The following is an 18,313-nucleotide window of genomic DNA, read 5'->3' as shown; positions in this document are numbered from 1 at the left end:
AAATTTAAAACATCGTATGCGCATAAAGAAAAAAGAAACAAGAATTAGGGGAAAATAACATTTTCCAAATAATTATAAAAAAGAATTGTCCTGTGTCTATGTATCTATATCTGTTTTGTATTTTTTTCTGGTTCCAAACCAGGTTTCCTGTGATTCTATACTAATAATTTTTGATATAACCCTTTGCTTCTTATAATGAGTGCGATATATGTTGTCGAAGCTGTTCTTCAAGAATTAAAATTGAAGTGAAAATTTAAACAAAAATAAAAGAATTTAGCAAAAAAAAACCATTAGTCTTGTTGCTTGACCATGCCAACAGAGTTGACAAACGTATACTCCTTCGCTTTTAACTTCTAGTGGGATTAAATGGGAGAACTTTTAAAAAAAAACTTTTAAGGGGGCTACAAAGTTGTATAAACACACAGTGTTCCAAAACCGATTTGGTTGTGTAAGTTTAGGATTTAAGAGACAGATGCGAACACAAACAGTTCAATATCATAGATGAATCAATGTATCTGCGATTGTATCACAAAGCTAAGTGCATCTACCCTGGTCAACGCATTTTGAAACACCTTTCTTGTCAGTTGAAGCTTCTGCCAAGTTTATACAGTGCTATTTCCTTGTCGAATTCACCGGCAAGGTTTGGCGTCACTGTTTTCTACCAGCACTGTGCAGTGATGTGCAATATAAGGTATACTGTAGTCATTTTGCCTGTTATTCGTTTGTTCAAAGCTTAGTGGGGTTTTTCCCAAGACTTCAAAGACCCAACACTGAGCGGTCTGATTGTGTTAGGCATTTGCTATCTTCTGCTGAAAGGATCGGTGTTGTTGTTTTTCTCTCTTCCAAGTCACTAAATGTAAAGGGTATTCCCATCCCATTAATACAGAAAGCTAACTGGAGGTTTGTTCGTTGCGTGGTGTATATGTGTGAGTGTGTGTGTAATCACACACACACACACACACACACACACACACACACACACACACACATCCTACATGGATTATTGTGCTGTAACTCTATAAAACGAAAATTTGAGAGGTCTGCAAAAGCGCCGTTTTTTTAAATAAAAAAAAATCTTTTCCATAATGGAGCCCCTTCGAAGGTGAAGGCTTCACAATGCTTCTAGCTGGTGGTGCTGATCTCTGTAGCAGCTTTCAGTGCATTAATGTTTTATAGGATCTGAGACGGAGTTGTAAGAACACATACTGCCAAGGGAGCTCTTTCTTAACGTATTAATAAAGCTGGATCTTTTAACAATAACATCCACACACACACCTCCCTCGCCCCCCAAACAAATTCGGATGAGGCAGGATTTTCAATCTGAGGAGTGATCGGCAGTGGTTTTCTTTTCATTTACTGTCCAGATTTTTTTTTTTTGCATTAACAAGATCCTTCAATTCAACTCGCTTGGGGTTTTTTAATAGTCTAGGCGCAGCAGATCCGAAGCGAGAGCAATTCTAGACAGTAAGCACTTATAGCTGGATAATCAACATTGCGGACAGACATTCTATGGGAGTAAAGTCAATTTCAATATGGAACCTCAGGCCGTCTCCCTAGTAGCCGCTATGCGTATGATTATTGTAAACCTGGGCACAAAAGGGTGGAAATTAGTCGCAAATACTTTCTCTTCCCAACTCACATGAGTGCTAATAGGTGACAGCTCTGTTCCTCATCCTGGTTGACTTCCCCAGGCAGAGAGAGAGAGGGTACGCCAGCCTCTCTGAAAGAGAGAAAAGGGAAAGGCAGACACTGAACACAGACACTCAGCACTTGGAAATACTGAAAGTAATCCTTGATCATTGTTTTTGGTAGGATGGGTGCCGGTGGATCGAAGCAAAGAGAGCTCTAGCTTTCCTCCAATGAGATGTAAATATATTCATTACGGTGTTTTCCCACTAATGAAAACAGATAAACTTTTTCGTAGGTCAGAAACGTATTTTTCAATTAATTTTCATGTTTATGAATAGTACTAGCCCACCGATTGCCACGAAACTTGCAGGTTAGATAAGGTGTAAGAGATGCAGTTATTGCCATGTATGTGATTAGAAAGAAGTGTTTTAATTCCCTTATTAAACTTTTGCTGATATACGGTATTGTGTTCTGAAGTGTTAACTATAAAATGTTTATTATGGTCGTGAACCTTTTCCTTGGCCACTTTCAAAGTTCCTAGGCATTCATATATTTGCCGAAACTATTGTACCATTTGTCACAGTCACACAGTATATGCTACAATGTTGATGTGGAGAAGGGCCAGGGTCCCTTCATAAGTTTCTGATGACTTGTTCTGACATACCATGTACTGTTTTAAAACCAGCTCGAGTTAAATTTCTCCTCGGTGTTATCTTGTTTAGACTTAGACTTATTCTTTGACTCCGTTGCATCCCCCTCTTCGTAGCTTTGATAGTGTCCCTGGTTGTGTTAAATACAGTGGGGTTTGCTCTACTGCCTGCAAAAAAACTACGCCACTGGCTACTTCTTTACTAAGAAGGTGTCTGGTTTTTCGCGCTACAGTAACAGGATGTACTCATTAAAAGTTTGTCAGCAGCAGCACTCAGAAACCCAGCAACAGTGTAACATTATGTGAATGCAGGGGTTTAGATAGCCCTGATACCAACATACACATATACCTATATACCTTTGGCGTCGCACTAACTAGCGGATCTCCTCCCACTCCCCAATTAAGCCTTGTCTATTCAATCAAATAAATATTTGGAAATGTTTCCGAATGGTAGGTCGAACCACAGCTGATGCAAGGATTTCGTGGTAGACTGTCACAGGATGACTTCCGACTCTTCGGGGAGCTTTAATAAATAGTGCAAGTGAGACGGTTTGGTCGATGTTGTTCTTGTCTTAAATATGAGTGGGGAATTGTATCTGACCATTTTTTCTGTGTATATTTCAATACATAGCTACACGACTCCAGGGAGCATATTTGCTCGTGTTGCTCAGACAACTTGTGAGTCGAGTTTTGGCAGTTCTGAGTCAATCTCCTTAACCTGAAGAGAAGAAAGCGATTTGAAACATTCACAGGCTAGGAAAGGATGGCCTCAAGTTCCCTTCAGTCCCTCAGAATGAGGTGGCATTTAAAAAGCTTTGTAAGTGGCACATTTTACTGCACACTTAACGGGGCGAATTAAATAATACGTTGCAGAGGCAGGGTCTCCTCTACTTAAAAACGCTCTTTTAGTACGAAATAAATAATGGGTGTTATAGAAAGCGTTTTACGAATGCCTATGGCTTGAGGTCATTTTAAGTTACATTAAAAGGTAAAAGTACTAAAGGAAAAGTAAATTCAACGGTGGTTAATGCAAAGGAAACTCTGTTTGGCTCCAAACACAAAGGGAAAATGTATTTTAGCAGTTTGAAAGGGCTTAACCCAAAGTATCTTCCTTTAAAAAAATTACCTGTCATATGAAAGTCAGACGTTCCCTTTTCAACAAACACACTCACTGAGCGACTGAGAACTTTAGCTTATTTGAAGTAGAGTTAAACTGTTGTAGACACAAGCTTCACTTATAAATCAAAAAGGCGAAGCTCAGAGAAGTTTCCCCAAGGAACTGCTAGACTAGGGCGAGTGCACATTATCCGCCTTGTGGAACAGCCTACTGGAATAGAGAGAAATTTTTTCCCCCACCAGTTACACCACCAATAATTAAGTGAAGAGACATTCATAAACAATGTCCCCTCTTGATATGTACACGGTCATTACAGATACTGGCAGGTACTTCCTCGGGTTTCATGGGACATTTTGACTATTCAAGAGGCCAGTTTGTGATGTTTTACACTCCTGAACCTGAAACTTACTTGATCTGCTATTTGGAGCAGTGGCAAATCGCCTCTTCAACCCCACCGTTCTTCCTGTTTCCTCTATATCGGTTTTATTCTTAGTTTAGAAACGGAATGAGCTCCCAACAATATTTTAAAAAATCAGAAGTGACCCTTTTCTAATGAGCGTGGCTGCCATTGGCTTTGATGTGGTTTTACATCACATGGGTCAGAGCAAACGAAAATTAATATTTTTCCAATGGTTCAATGATCGCTTTTCTTAAACATTTTCCTCCTCGTAAGCACGGTGTTCTGTCACCTTGCAAACCTACCGGGTTTCCCAACATCTATGACGCGGTGATTCCTCCTGAGAGAAGGACGGTTTTTTTTTTAATGGAGGTAGGAGGAATATAGGCACACAAGTGGAAACTAATCAAACTCTTGTTAAAGGGCTCGCTCAGGATCCATGGCGTCACCGGGTCTTTTACTTAGGAAGCCAAATAGTTTTATTCCTAAATGAGTTAAAGAGCCATTTACCTCTGTCGTGTTCTATTCATCAAGCCACAAGTCGAGAATCCCTAACACGAAACTATTTGTTTGCTTACACAACCAGCTGGGCGCAATTTCACGTCTGAGATATCTATCTGAAAGCGCCTCTCATTTATTATCCTTACTTGTCAGGGAACCCGTTTCCCAACTTTGATTGGCTGTCTTTTTCATTGAAGGATCTGGACTTAAATACTCTCCTAAATATTTCAGTCTCCCCCTCTGATCACATAGCGCATTCAGGGTAAAACAGCTGGAGAATAAGGCGAAAACTGCAGAGATCAGAAAGGTTACAGTTGGCCAGGTGCCTTCAGTATTACAGCTATTTCTCCTAACTCTCTCTGGGTGCCTGCTTGCTGACTGGGTTAAAAAATGGAGCTTCCTGCTGAATGTTTTCTCATCGTTCCTCTGCTGCAAGGTGCAACCACCTGTAAAACAAATTAAAGCAGGACTGGGGTGGGAAAACATTTTTTCATTTCCCTGTCAGTTACAAGTACAATATATTGCTAGAAGCTACTGTAAGGTTTCACGGTGTAAAATCTATGACCTTGGTGATTGTGTCCAGTTTATTGCTTCTGACCTAGCTACAGTGGTCACTAAAATAGAAATACTGGCATAATTGGAGAAGGAAGTGCACTTCTTGCAGGGGAAGGGGGATGGTATCCCCCCCCACCCTCACGTGGTTTCTATTAGCAAAACAAAGGCGCTGCATGAAATATACCAAATCGCTTTATACATGTAATTGCTAGTAAATAAAACAATTAACAAAGAGGAAAATTGGAAACGGTATCTTCTTCCCCATCCCAATTTTGAAAAATAAGGATAATGTGAGTAGTGTTTCAAAGCAGTGCGGGCTGGGTGACAGGAGAATCACTGTTAGTAATCTCAGTGATGGCTGTATAATAGTGTATATACATCTCCTTGTCTGCAGAACCCTCCGACAAGCTTAAAGCAATGGATCAAATCCAAACCTACAGGGTATAAAATATCCCCAGTTGTAAAAAAAAAAAAAAAAAAAAAAAGGAAGGGAGGGGGCTTCTTTAAGGGAGGCCAGACTGGTTGCTTTAAACTAGCCTATTGTTGTTGATTTAGGGAGACATTTGCTGTATATAACGTTTAAGGCTGCTAATATCATTGCTCGGCCAGATAAATAAAGCATTGGCCAAACCATGGGGTCAGCTATCGATCCCTGTGCTTAGAGAGAAGAGGGAGACTGTGTGTGTGAGAGACTGCGTGTGTGTAAGACAGAGCCACAAAGGTTCAGTGTGTTTGTAGGAGCTGAAGCTGTATGTGTCTGAGAGAGGGGGTGCGTGTCTGTGTGTGAGAAGCAGACAAGGATATTCTGTGAGAGTGTATTTCAGATCACACTGTGTAGGTGGATGAGAGAAAGGGCGAGAGAGACTGTGTGTGTGTGTGTGAGAGAGAGAGAAAGAGAGAGAGAGTTTGCAGCCCGCTCTGCAAAAGCTCATTAGCATTCCCTGCCTGCCCATGGACCTGCACTGACAACTAACAGAGATATCCAGCTCACCACTAGGCCTCCTCTCCTTTTGTCTTAAAATCTCTCGCAGAAACAGATTTATATGTGGGCTCTGTACAGTGCCTTTCCATTTGTTTCATTGGGCTGCAGAGTGTAAAAAAAGGGACAGTACCTGTTTTTTCCCTGAGCTGTACAAACTTCTTTCCATTCCACATAACGAACTTGCGATGTGTGCGTATATTTAGCATCTGCACCACTTGTGGGGAGCGTCTTAAAAGTGTTCTACTACTTTCCTTAGTGACATACAGCAGGCAGCATTGCTGTGGTTTGCACACATGTATATATTCTTACTGCTGGTACTTAAGCTCAAACAAAGGCTGATATTTTTTGCTGCGGGATAAAACATACTGATTGGTTAAAAAAAAAGCAGAAGTGATGCACCAGTGTTTACTTTTTATCTTTTTTTGGTCAGGGAGTCCTGGTTATTTTTCGATTAAAATATTTCCTGAAACACTGAAACAATTCTACACAAGCAGCCAGACAGAGGGAGTTCTGACTTAAAGCCAAAACCCAGAAGGATTTTTAAACTTCCAGATTTTGGCTAAAAAAAAATCCATTTGTAACCACGTTCTGGAGGATAAAGTGTGCATTCAATTTGCTGCAAACTAGATGCTACTCCCTGAACTTACAAATAAAACCAGTCAGGTACTTTTACAGCGAGCGTACAAATTAGTCCATGTTGACAGATGTTTGTCACTTAGTAACTTCTTTCCAAGTTTTTTTCCCCCTGTAAGCCTTCTTTCGGGCTTGCTTTGTTGTTTTAAAATATGCATGTCTCTCAGGAATGCCAGTCACGAGTCCAAACTTTGTGTCCAACCTCCCACATGAAATGATCCTTTTATAGGGAACCCGATATGTCTCAATCTGCACTTCACTCAAAGCCTCTGGATATGGGGCACTGGTCCCTGCTCAAAAATAACCGAGCAGATACGCGTTTCCACCTAAAAAAATCCCCACGAATGACTCCCAGGGAAGAAATATAGCTGCCATCATTAAAGAAGGCAGCGGTCAGAGAGGAATGCAGCCTAAAAGAAAAAAAAGTAAGAGTTTTACTTCTTTTCTGATTGCACTTGGGGTGTCATTAACAGCAGGTTTATCAACACAAGGCACTCGTAGCAAAGTGTTGCGTGTACACGGGAAAGAAAGTTTGAGCAAACGAAGACCAGAGGAGAAGGAAGAAGAAAGATTAAGGAACACAGTCCAACTTCGAGAAAGAGTAAGTGACCTCTGTACAATAAGGGAGACGGGAGTGGCTTTGAATGTACGGCCAAAGTTTTCTTGCAGGCAAGAACAATGGCATGAAAATGAAAACGTATGTTAGGGGAGTGATCACTAAATGGGAAGGTGAATCTGACTCCAGGGAAACCCCTGCCAGTGCAGAAGGAGTTAGAGAAGAGAAAGGGAGAAAAGTTGCAGGACTCAAGAAACGTCACGCAGGAGACCTCTGCTCCTGTTGCCAGAAAGATGTCGTGTGGCTGTAGACGGGGCAGTTTCACTCTCAGGCGTTTGTTTCTTTTTGTGTATGTGTGCTGCCTTCTTGATTAGTGTCTTGGGTTGAACTGAACAAGGCACAGAGCTGGAGGCACCCCCGGAAAATGTGGACGCGCCCAGAAAGACCTCATAAGAATCGGGCTAAAAAGGGGGAAATCTCCGCTCGAGAGTTTATTTCTAGCTTTAAAAAAGCAAAACTTCACAAGTGATGAAAAACAGATGAACTCTTCCCTCTGTAACATTTACTTTCCTGCACTGATGTGAAGTGACGTCAGCAATTGCCTACCCTATCCTCTTCCTAGAGAAGTGAGGGGAAAGAGAGAGAGATCCTACCTCTCTATTTTTTCCCCTCCTCTCTTTCTCTTTTGGAACAAACTTCCATAAGATGTATGCAAAACACCCTTGAAAAGCTCCTGATTAATAGGACACCTTTCCCTCCTTTCCACTAGATCTACATATTCTAACATATGGAAAGCTTGCAGGCCCTGTTCACTTATAGAAGCTGATAACGCAGTAGTTTTCAGCAATATTTACAGCACCACTTTTAATACACACCAGATGGTTTGCGACTGTGCTACCACAGCCAGCTAGCTCCTAGATTGTACTCAGCAGCATTTTGTTACAATTACACTCCATGCTGAGACCAATTTTATTGGTGACCTATTTTTCATATTTGCAGCATTTTATGTTAAAACCCTCCTCCCTGGCCCCTTTGCACAGGGCAACACTCAGAAACGAACAGTCTGTCTCTGCCGCATTTAGGTGCAGAGAGCTTTGGTTAAATTTAATAACTAGATGTTCCTCTGTGTATGTGTGTGTGTGTGTGTGTGTGTGCGCGCGCGCGCATATATAAATACATATGTATAATGATTCATTACATTTGGTCACTAACACTATATTTGTTAAACCTCAATTGACTGTATTTGCCTTCCTGATAGTAAACATTACAGAACTATAAATATTGCATATGCTTAATTATTATGCCTCTGTACTATGCCTGGCTTATCCCATGCACTCAAGTCCTCATGTAAGGCACTACAAACAAGAACGTATCTCAAAGATAGTTTGGTAATGAGAGAGAGAACCTTGCAATCAATGGGAATTCTCAAACTTAAACACTTAAGAGGAGAAAACTGCATAACACATTCCCACGAGCTAAACCATGTGCTAAAGCATTGCTTGCCTAGATAACATCCCAAGGCATTTTAAATAGTGCCCAGTCAACGTTATCACGTAGTGTGAAAGCTTCAGTAAGAATCACGTTTTAGCATGGAGGAATTTTGTTACCTTATTTTATACAAAGTAAATAATCTCTAGTATACAACAGAGGGACTGTTTTGCACAGAGCAATATAAATAGCCCATTTACTCCATTGCAGGTGTGTTCTTCCTACACAAATACTTTTCTCACTTTTATGGGAACCCTTTAATTTTTTCCCTCTCCTGGTAAAAATCACAGATGTTTATTTTATTGATATAACCTATACCTTGGTTATGCAGAGAATAATATGCCTCAACTAACAGTCATTTAGCAAATAATAGAGGCGTACTGGATGCTTTCCAACGTTACACATGTACTTGGTCATAAAATGATATGTGAAAAAATTAACATCTGCTTTCCTAAAATAAAGTGTGCCAAGGAGCTTTTTACGAATGCTTTCCTCATTTTAAAAAGAAATATGTAGAGATAAACTGGCATCCATATGTATAGCATATTTATAATGGTTTTAGGATTTAAAGGTAGCTATTCATTGCATAAGCCATTTAGAACTGACGTTTTAAAAGCTACTTAACCTCAGACATCCTTGAATCTTAAAGAAGGATTCCAAACGATATCATTTAAAGAGGAATTTGCTGTAATTTAATTGCATATCAAGGTGGAACTATGAACAAGCCTTGTATCTTATGCTGTGTTTAATAGCATTCTCACTTACATTTTATTTACCTAGCCTATTCCCGTCACGACAGGCAGCTGGAAAGTTTAGTTGAAGTTGTTTCTTTTTTTAAAAAAAAATCCACTATTAGGAAATGAGGCAAACCTTGGAATTATTTCATTAAGCTTTGGCCTTTGGAGGGGGAAAGAGAGTGGGAGCTATAATCATTAGTGCCTTTTATTATTTCTACAATAAGTGGCTAGATTCTTTGCTGAATAAGCTGCTTGAATGTTTTGCAGATGTTCCACTTAGACCAAAACTGACCCCCTATTTCCTCCCAAATGAGTCTCTTAAACTCTCCCATCAGTGCATTTACTGGGGTGGGGTGAGGAATCCCTAGGTTTGTAAGGAATAAAATAGGAACTATATACATGTCTAAAATATATTCACACACACGCATATGCACATATATATGTATACACACAGAGACATATATACCTTCATATGTGTACCATATAAGAGAACCTTCGCTGACAGTTGCCTTCTGAAGGTATTTGGCCCTATTATATGTTATACAACCGGTGTTACATTTCGATTGCCCCTCCCAAACTTTAGCCTCCCCCATGCCCTAGGTGTAGGTGTTGGGCCTTAGCCAACCTTAATATTAAGTGTGGCTTAACAGAAGAAATGCCATCGCTAGATATGCACTACAGTCGATAAAACAATCTCCTCCAGCTAGAAACTCAAACGCTCTAGGGAGGACGTTGCTAGCTGTTTTGCTGGCGCTTCTGGCCTACCATTGCTCTGGTTAGAGACGGGGCTCCTCATCTGGCTAAAGAAGGCAAATGACTAATCTTTGCTGCTCCTTGAAAACCGGTTGGATGGAACTATGTGTGAGGGAATAAGGGGTGGGCGGTGGGCTCTCTCTCTCGCTCTGTGTGTGTGTGTGTGTAGGAGAGAGGGCGGGAGGCTGCCTTGTGGGTGTAGAGGAGAAAGGTTAAAGACATGGCCCCTTTTTGAGTGACAGGGTCCTTTTTCAAAGGCCAAACAGAAAATTGCTCTAATATGAATAGAAGAATTTTCAAGGTTCCACAGATTTCCCCCTGATTTTTATTTGTATTTTGCTATGATTTCGGGCTTGTTGCTAAATAGAAAACTGTGTGGCTGCTTCAAAAGGGAAAAAAAATGACCCTCCCTTAAGTTGAAAAAAAAAATCCTGCCTGGATTGGTAAAATCATTAAAATATGTTAAGTGACATGAAGTTTGGATTTATGTGGATGCACCGGACAGAAAGTGGACAAAGCCAGCAGGGGTAGTCACGCTTTAAGACAGGGGGTCTTTATTTAAAGATGGTGTATTTATGGGGAAAGAAAGGGAATATCTTACAAAGCGCTCACTATACCACTGATAACAAAACCTGTCACATCTTCACTTCTTACTAGAAAAGAGATAGTGTCCTCATTTGAACATCTCTAAAGTGATTATTAGATGCTTCTGTGAGAAATCAGTTTGGGAGAGTAAGCCCAGAGCACAAAAAAAGATTTGCTCACACCGCATGCATCTCTAATTTCACCTCAGAAATACTTTCATAGTAGCCCTAAAATCGCGCTTGCCAGAAAAGACCATTCGTTAGGCAGAATAGCGCCCGCTTTAAAATAAGAGATTTGCACTTAAAAAAAAATCCGGACCACAGCGTTTTTTATGATTATTTTGCCTCCTTTTTTCTCCCCCCGATAAGATTGAGAACTTTTTTTTTGGGGGGGGGGGGAAGAGTGTGAAATGAAGGGCACAAAAGACAGTATATCAGTGAAAAGAAGAAAGTGGCCCTTTAATGAGAACCAAAGAAAACCAAAACGTAGATGAAGTGTACCGTAAAAGCTGCTTCAAAGTACATCCTAGTTCCCCTGAGTTCAGCCATCACATAGATTTGGTAATTGGGAGTTTACTGCGCAGAGGTAAGGCAGCATGGTATAGATAACCCTATATTTTTTTACATTCAATAATTATAGATACGTTTCCAGACAGTAGTCTTCGCAAAGAGCCATCAGTATTTAGAGATCTTTTCTTCACGTGAACTGAAGGCAGATCCTGTCACCATAGACAGCTACCTGCATGTTCACAGTTTAAATGATTTTTTTCCTCTTTATGATTATGATCATGGCTCCAGATGTATTTTAACAGCTCCGTGCATGCAGTAACTTCATCAAATCTATGCTGATGCCTTTAATGGTATTTGCTTCCATGCCTAGGTTTCATTTTGTATTTATTTTCTGACCTTAGCGTTTCTCTATTACCAAAAGTCTCCACAACTAACAGAGCAATAAATCCAAACAAAAATAAGACAGATTTCCTCCTCGATGTGTAATAAAGTTAAAGGACATTGTTTTGTCAGACAAGCGCTAAGTAGAAAATAAATCTTTGGGGCTGGGGAAACAAAACGGAATGCTGTTGGCATGTGTGTAAATTTACTTTTAAAAGCAATAAATCAATGTTAAATTAAACAGTTGGGTACCCTATCCTGGAGAAGGTTTCATGGTTAAGAAAACCTTGGCGGTGAAATGTGCTATTTAAGAAGATACCAAGGAAGTTAAACCTTTATTTCAATTCAGCCTCTAGTTTCTCTGCGTATGGGTTGCATCTGAACTTCAGGGGCTTCTATGAACTTGAGTGAGTGAGAAGAGAGAGAGAGATTTGCACCCAATGGCTAACGTCAGATATTTTTCCCAACGTTACACATACCCTTTATCGTCCAAGAGGCATTGTATATTCTTCTTTCATTTAGTGCGTTCGGGCTAAATATTGTAGCCTGTCGAAATAGTTTAATATTATTCTTATCTAAATGCTAATTTCATCATTTCTGCAATCATGACACTCATACATTCCACGCACATTAGTTGGACATAGAAATGGCTGCGCTTCAAAATTAAAACCTATTTTCAGAGCATCCAGAACTGACTGAGAAGGAAGCTCTGATCACGCTTTCAACATCAGCTGAAATATTTCAGTGCTTGTTTTCCTAAATACGAGGGCAATGTATTTGTTTAAATACGCTTTGCTGTTAAAAAGAAACTAGTACAACATATAATAACATTTTAGAACTCTGATATGGACACAAGACGAATCAATAAGTTATTAAAAAGCCAAAACAATACTAGCAATAGTGTGGAACAGTAAATGACATGGCTCTGCGGCTAGCATATGTCTGTGTGATTGAACATTTTGAAGATAAGAAGTAAAATTTAAAAAGGACCTGACAATAAAGCTATTTTAATACACAGGGGTATATTTATGCTAGTTATTTTCTTTCAAACACACAGAGGATGATTCAGATGGGGAATTTATAATGGCTCTTCTTTATTACGAAAGCTCCAGTAATACTTTCAGACTGGCTACAATTTACCCAAATCATTGATGTCTTTGTTTAATTTTGCAAAAAATAATGTAACATGGTTTAGAGGCCTCTCCCGCCGGCCCCGCCCGGAGTTCTTAAAAGTTTCCAAAATAAACTGTAACCTTAGAAAGATAGGAACTAAGACAGAGAGTTAATATCCGCTGCCTTTGTTTTCACGTCTTGGATAAATACAGTGTAAAGTTTTTACCAAAACCATTGCAATCCAAGTATCCCCAAAGACATTGGTGCTATATCATAGAGTATTGAAAAAGTATTTTGGTCTTACTTTCAGTGCACCAGCACACCGTCTGGGTCGGGAGGGTGTTCAGAACTATAGTATAAATTCGCGATTGCTTCTCACGATAATGGGCCAGGAAGAGTTTTGCATCAATATTTCCCCTTAAAGATACAAGTTGGAGATAGTGAAGACTGAAGGTTAATAACCGTCAGCCAGGTGCACTGTGCTCTTATACCTCAATATATAAATACCTCTATGCTGGAGAGTGTTCAAATATCAAGTAATTAGGAAAGATTGAGAAATAGATTGTTCTAATAAATAGAAGAACAAGTGAAGGACAGACAGTGGAGCTGTCCCTTAAGTTACAGAAAGGAGCCGCAGAGCCGCTCAGAACTATGTGTATGGATTGTCTGCTGGTGATGTATTGCCTAGGGAAGCGTGCTCACACACGGTAAAACTGGGGAGAAGGGAGTGCAAGTTTCCATCGCGCTCTCACTCACACACACTCTCCCTCTCTCCTCAAGCTGCCTCTTCTGCACTTTGATTCTAAATTTGTTGGCTAGATGGCGCTCTGTGTCTCAAGACCTTCCTGTTCAGACTTAAAGCTGCCTTTTAGCATCGTCCCGGATTTTCCATCTTCACTTGAGAAATACGCAGATAATACTTAAGAGTAATAACAACAATAATGATTTTAAAAACATTCAGAGAATTGTAATGACGGATCAGAAAAAAAAATAAACCCAATGCTCTAAAGAGGGAAATTTGAGAGGTCTCATTTATTCCAACTAACGCTTTAAAACACCTAATGAAATACCTACGTAGCAGTTAACAAAAATGTACCTAAGTTGAATTTGAATAGTGAAATAAATCAGCAGTTCGAGACTCATTGTTGCACTGCAATATAAATACGTTTATTAGGTCTAGTTTCTATATAAATATAAACACGTCCTACTAAGTTAGCTTTCTTGTCACTCTGTCATTAATTGCTCAAAACAGTTATGATATATTTAAAGTGAAAACGCCATAAAATCAAATATAAGCTTTTGATATTTTTAGGGCTGAAATGCCTTTAACAAACTATGCTTATTACACGTTTCAATACCTAACGTAAAGATAAATAATGTTAAACGTATAAGGAATTTGAGTCCATGTTCTAAATGTATTCAGCTTCTTAGAATAAAAAAAAAATTGTTGATTTTTTTTCAACTAGTACTTTTTTGAGGGAAATGCCCCTCTCCTTAGGGGCGAAATGGAAACATTACTTTTAACAGATAAAACTAATAAAGAGTGAAAACTATTTTTAATTAACATATACCCTAGGTTGCGCTTTTTAAAATCAAGATGGCAGCTTTATAGCATTTACCATAAAGACGAATGAGTTTGGCTGGCCTCCCTGGAAAAAGCTTTGTAAATTATTATTGTTTTTATCATTTGGTTTCTCTGCTATGCGATCATTGCAAAGCCTTTCTCTAGGTGTTAGGCTGTAACTAGGAGGCGCTGAAAACCTAAGGCGGAAAATTTACAATTTGATCAGCTACAAGCCACACATACCAAAAAAATCTGCTACTGTTGCAAACATATGTTACGGATTAAGTTAAGCAAATGGCTCTAGTTTTGCAAGGTTGGAAGCTGATAATAAAAACGTAAATGCTGAAGAGTTTGGCTTTTGTTATAGTTCTAACTCTTCAAAAGTTAACAAATCCCCAGCTATCTTTTTGGAAAACTTCATGTAGCTGAGAAGATTGCCTGGCTTAACTCCACTTCGGCTGTACTTCTGTATGACTTTAGCTTTGAATTTAACCGAAATTAAAAGCGGTTAGGGATCCATTTCGGTGAACAACTATTTAGACAGTAGCTAACATCTAGAGAGGGAAAGTATTTTAGACATCCCCCTCCCAATGATAGGGAGTCTTAGGATCAGAAACACTGCTGCTTATGAGGAGAATTACTTTTGCCTATTCCCTTTTATGGTGTAGTATATACTTACCACTTCCCCTGCTTTTAAAGTGCTAGGATTAAACAAACATATTGGGGGTTCCCCTCATGGTATGAAATATAAAGGACAATATCATTCAATCCCATTAGCTCAAGAAAGAATAAAATTATGGATGATCTTTAATGAGGATGCTCCCTTTCTACCAAGGTATCCTGCCAGTTTGCCACCTATTCTAACCGTCATTGCCATTTCAGGTCAAAGCTCCTTTAAGTCATGGCTTGTTTGGCGGGGAGCAGTGTAGGCTTTAGAGCGCTCTGAGGGAAATTGCACTGTAATATATTACAGAGCTACAAAGTCGTACACACATACGTTATGGGCCAGTTCTGAACTCGGCAAGCAAGATCAGAATCTGGCCCCATATTTACAAATATTAGATTGAACTTATTGTTCTTGGCAATCAAGAGAAGCTACATTATACGATAGGAATAAAATGACAACCACGGAGTTTTATTCAGGAATATTACCTGAGAACGTAATTACTTTCCAAACAAACACATAGTGGACACTTTGAGCGATTATTGATTTTCAAGAAACTAACTAAAGTATATATACATATAAAGTGTGTGTGAGAGAGAGAGGGTATGTGCGTGTGTGTGTAGCGTAGTGTACACACACGCTTTTCTTTCATTAAATAGTCAGTGTACATTTGACGTTGACAAATGGCCAAAAGACAAGAAAAGTCATTTAAAACGACTTTGAAGAGTTACAGGAAGGGAAAAAATGAGAAGGATTTCATAAACGTGTACCAGGGATAAGAACTAGAATTGCAGAGGGAAAACTTAGCTGAAGAGAAAAAGAAAAAATATGTTATTTTTATTGGAAAACGTTCAGCCTGCTAGACAGATAGACCTTCACTTATATAGTATATACATATTTTCAAAAATAGCCGTTGCTAAACAGTAGAATTGTGTGTAATAACGCTATTGTCTTCTGATTACAATTTAGTTCTAAAACTAACTCCCAAGGTCATGTAGAGAGAAATAATGAAATGGTCCGCTGATCTGCTATGCTAAACATAGGCAATTTTCTAGCTTACACAAAAATACGTGGATAAAATATGTAACAGTCCCCTCAGTGTTCGCAGGTTATAAGATCGTATGTAAAATATTTTGGAGAAAAATAATCTTAAACAAGTTCAGGCAACTGACCAAATCTTCACTGAGAAAGTTTAAAAACACAGCGAAACCCGCTTATATCTTTTTTGTTGCTACATTTGCAAAGGAAAATACGGCTCAGGTAATGTTTTTTCTCGCACTAAATAATTTAGGAAGGCATTAAATAATCAGTTTCCTTCACCCCAGAAAGGTAATAGATCAATATTAGATGTAGCCAAGTATTTCAGATTTATCTTTTTGAAAGGCTTTGACTTAGAGAATGCCTAGCCGATAAAGTCGTTTTAGAAACACCCTTGCCGTTTGTAGGGGGTAATGTGATACGCCCTGAAATCTTCTCTAGTTATAAGTATTCAACAGGTTTCTTCATTACCAAGCAAACTTCTCCCCACTTATGCCTGTTTGGATTTCCATTTCCCTCACATTAGAAAATAAATCGATTTCTTAAGGGCTCGAGTGTTCTTTTTTAAACAGTTAGTTACGTTAGAGTTTAGCAGCTTTTTTTTAATGAGCCACTGATACCACACAAGGAGGATTCAGAAACCTAAACCAGCGATGGTCTCGTTAGATATTGAACTAAATCACCCTAAATGCAAAGTAGAAGAACAAATCGGAAGCGATCCAGTTCCAGGGGAAATAGTGAGAACACGGATTCACTATAGCAATCACTTCAAGCATGACAAATATATGAGTAGGGAAATAGATTGTTTTAAAAGGGTATTCCAACAAAGAACTTTAACAATAAAAGTCCCGTTAAACTGTTGAAACTCTCTGATAGATTCTGAGAGAGGGCCCCAATTCCAATTCAGATCAGGAAAGAGAATGCTTTTAAAAATGCTTCTATTGGCAACATTTTTTTTTGTTTTGGTCTGTCAACGTCCGAAATCAATTATTTCCCCCTACTTTTGTAGATTCATTTTTAAACGGATGTAACGTTAGTTTGAACAGTAACTGTAACAAATAATCCTGCAAATCGTTACTAACTAGTATCCGATCCTCACGATTTGGATACTACCTTAGAATGATGAGAGAGACAAGTGCAGGAATCTATACTAAGCAGAGGCTGGGTGAAACATATTAACAAGCAATGTGCACTTTGCTGCATTAACTAACTAACACGTGAATAGCTTGATTTGCAAGCTGGAAGGTTCGGTATTTTGCTAAAATGACAGTGAAATGATGAACTATACAGAGGACGTCTCTTCCTTTGCACACACCCTGAACAACAAAATAAAACGGAAATGGTGACTTAAAGTCACAACGATCCGAGCAGGAAGAACCTGTTTAACGGGAGAAGTGAGACTAATCCAAATACTTTACTGTCACTTTTGTATGTGCTGTCGAGTAAGTTGCTGTCAGGTTCTTTAACTAGGTTGGACTCTGGCTCGGGAGCCTAGTCTCCAGGGGCTGTAATTAACAAGCTGTCTGAAAGCACCAGAGCTCATCAAGCTGCTCTGGCCAAGAGCGAAGCCCCTTTCCAATAGGCCAGGTGCACCCTGACTCCCGAGCGGAGGTGCAGCTGTGGAAAAGTTTTGCACGTTGGATATTTCTTGAGCGAGAAATCCAGAGGAAAGAGGGGGGAAGCGATCTAAAAAGGGCAGTCAAGGAAGAGATCCACCTTAAAAGGAAAAGAGGAGTAGGGGGACTTGGGAGGGACATCGGTAGAAATTAATCCAGGAAAAGTTACAAGGCGAAACGAAAACCTAGCTGGGGAGTTCAGACACAGCAACACAGGAGAGCGCAGAGTGAACCTTCTCAGAGGGGAAGAACAAGGTGACCTCACAGCTGTAACATTATACTAGTGCCTGGGATCTTACACATTGAAGTGGGACAAACCGTAGCTCAGCAACTAACTTTCCCAACGTGATCGGCGTCTTTCGGACGCAGGCAGCAGCCTCCGAGGGAAATGGGGTTTGGCTGAACTAGCTGAAGGAGTGATAGGAAGTCGTGGCTGAAAGTGAACTCAGAACTAGGCGCTGTCCGAGGTACTAAGGCGAGAGACAGAACAGCCTCACGTGTCACTTCACTTCTTTTTGCCATGGCTTCGGACCGAGTCCTGGACGAGTTAGGGGCATAGGGACGACAGAAAAGCAGAGAGTTAGTTTTTCAGCCTTGTGAAATCATTTTTTTTGCCATACAGTCACAGTTTAAACACCATCCCCCGGACTTCTACTCTTCCCCCCCCCCCCCATTTCCTTATAAGCCTAGACTTTAGTTATACTTTGGAGGTGCTAATTTACAATATTGTACTTTAAAGCATAGCTTTCCACTTTCACAAGAGGAAGGCTTTCGAGGCAGATAAAGGGAAGCTGGGCAGATGTTCTTCAGGTTCAGACTACTCGATAAAGGGTTTGAGCAAAAGCA

This window comes from Gopherus evgoodei, chromosome 6 (assembly GCF_007399415.2).
Source record: "Gopherus evgoodei ecotype Sinaloan lineage chromosome 6, rGopEvg1_v1.p, whole genome shotgun sequence".
Lineage (NCBI taxonomy): Eukaryota > Metazoa > Chordata > Testudines > Testudinidae > Gopherus > Gopherus evgoodei.
This window is presented reverse-complemented; position numbering follows the sequence as displayed.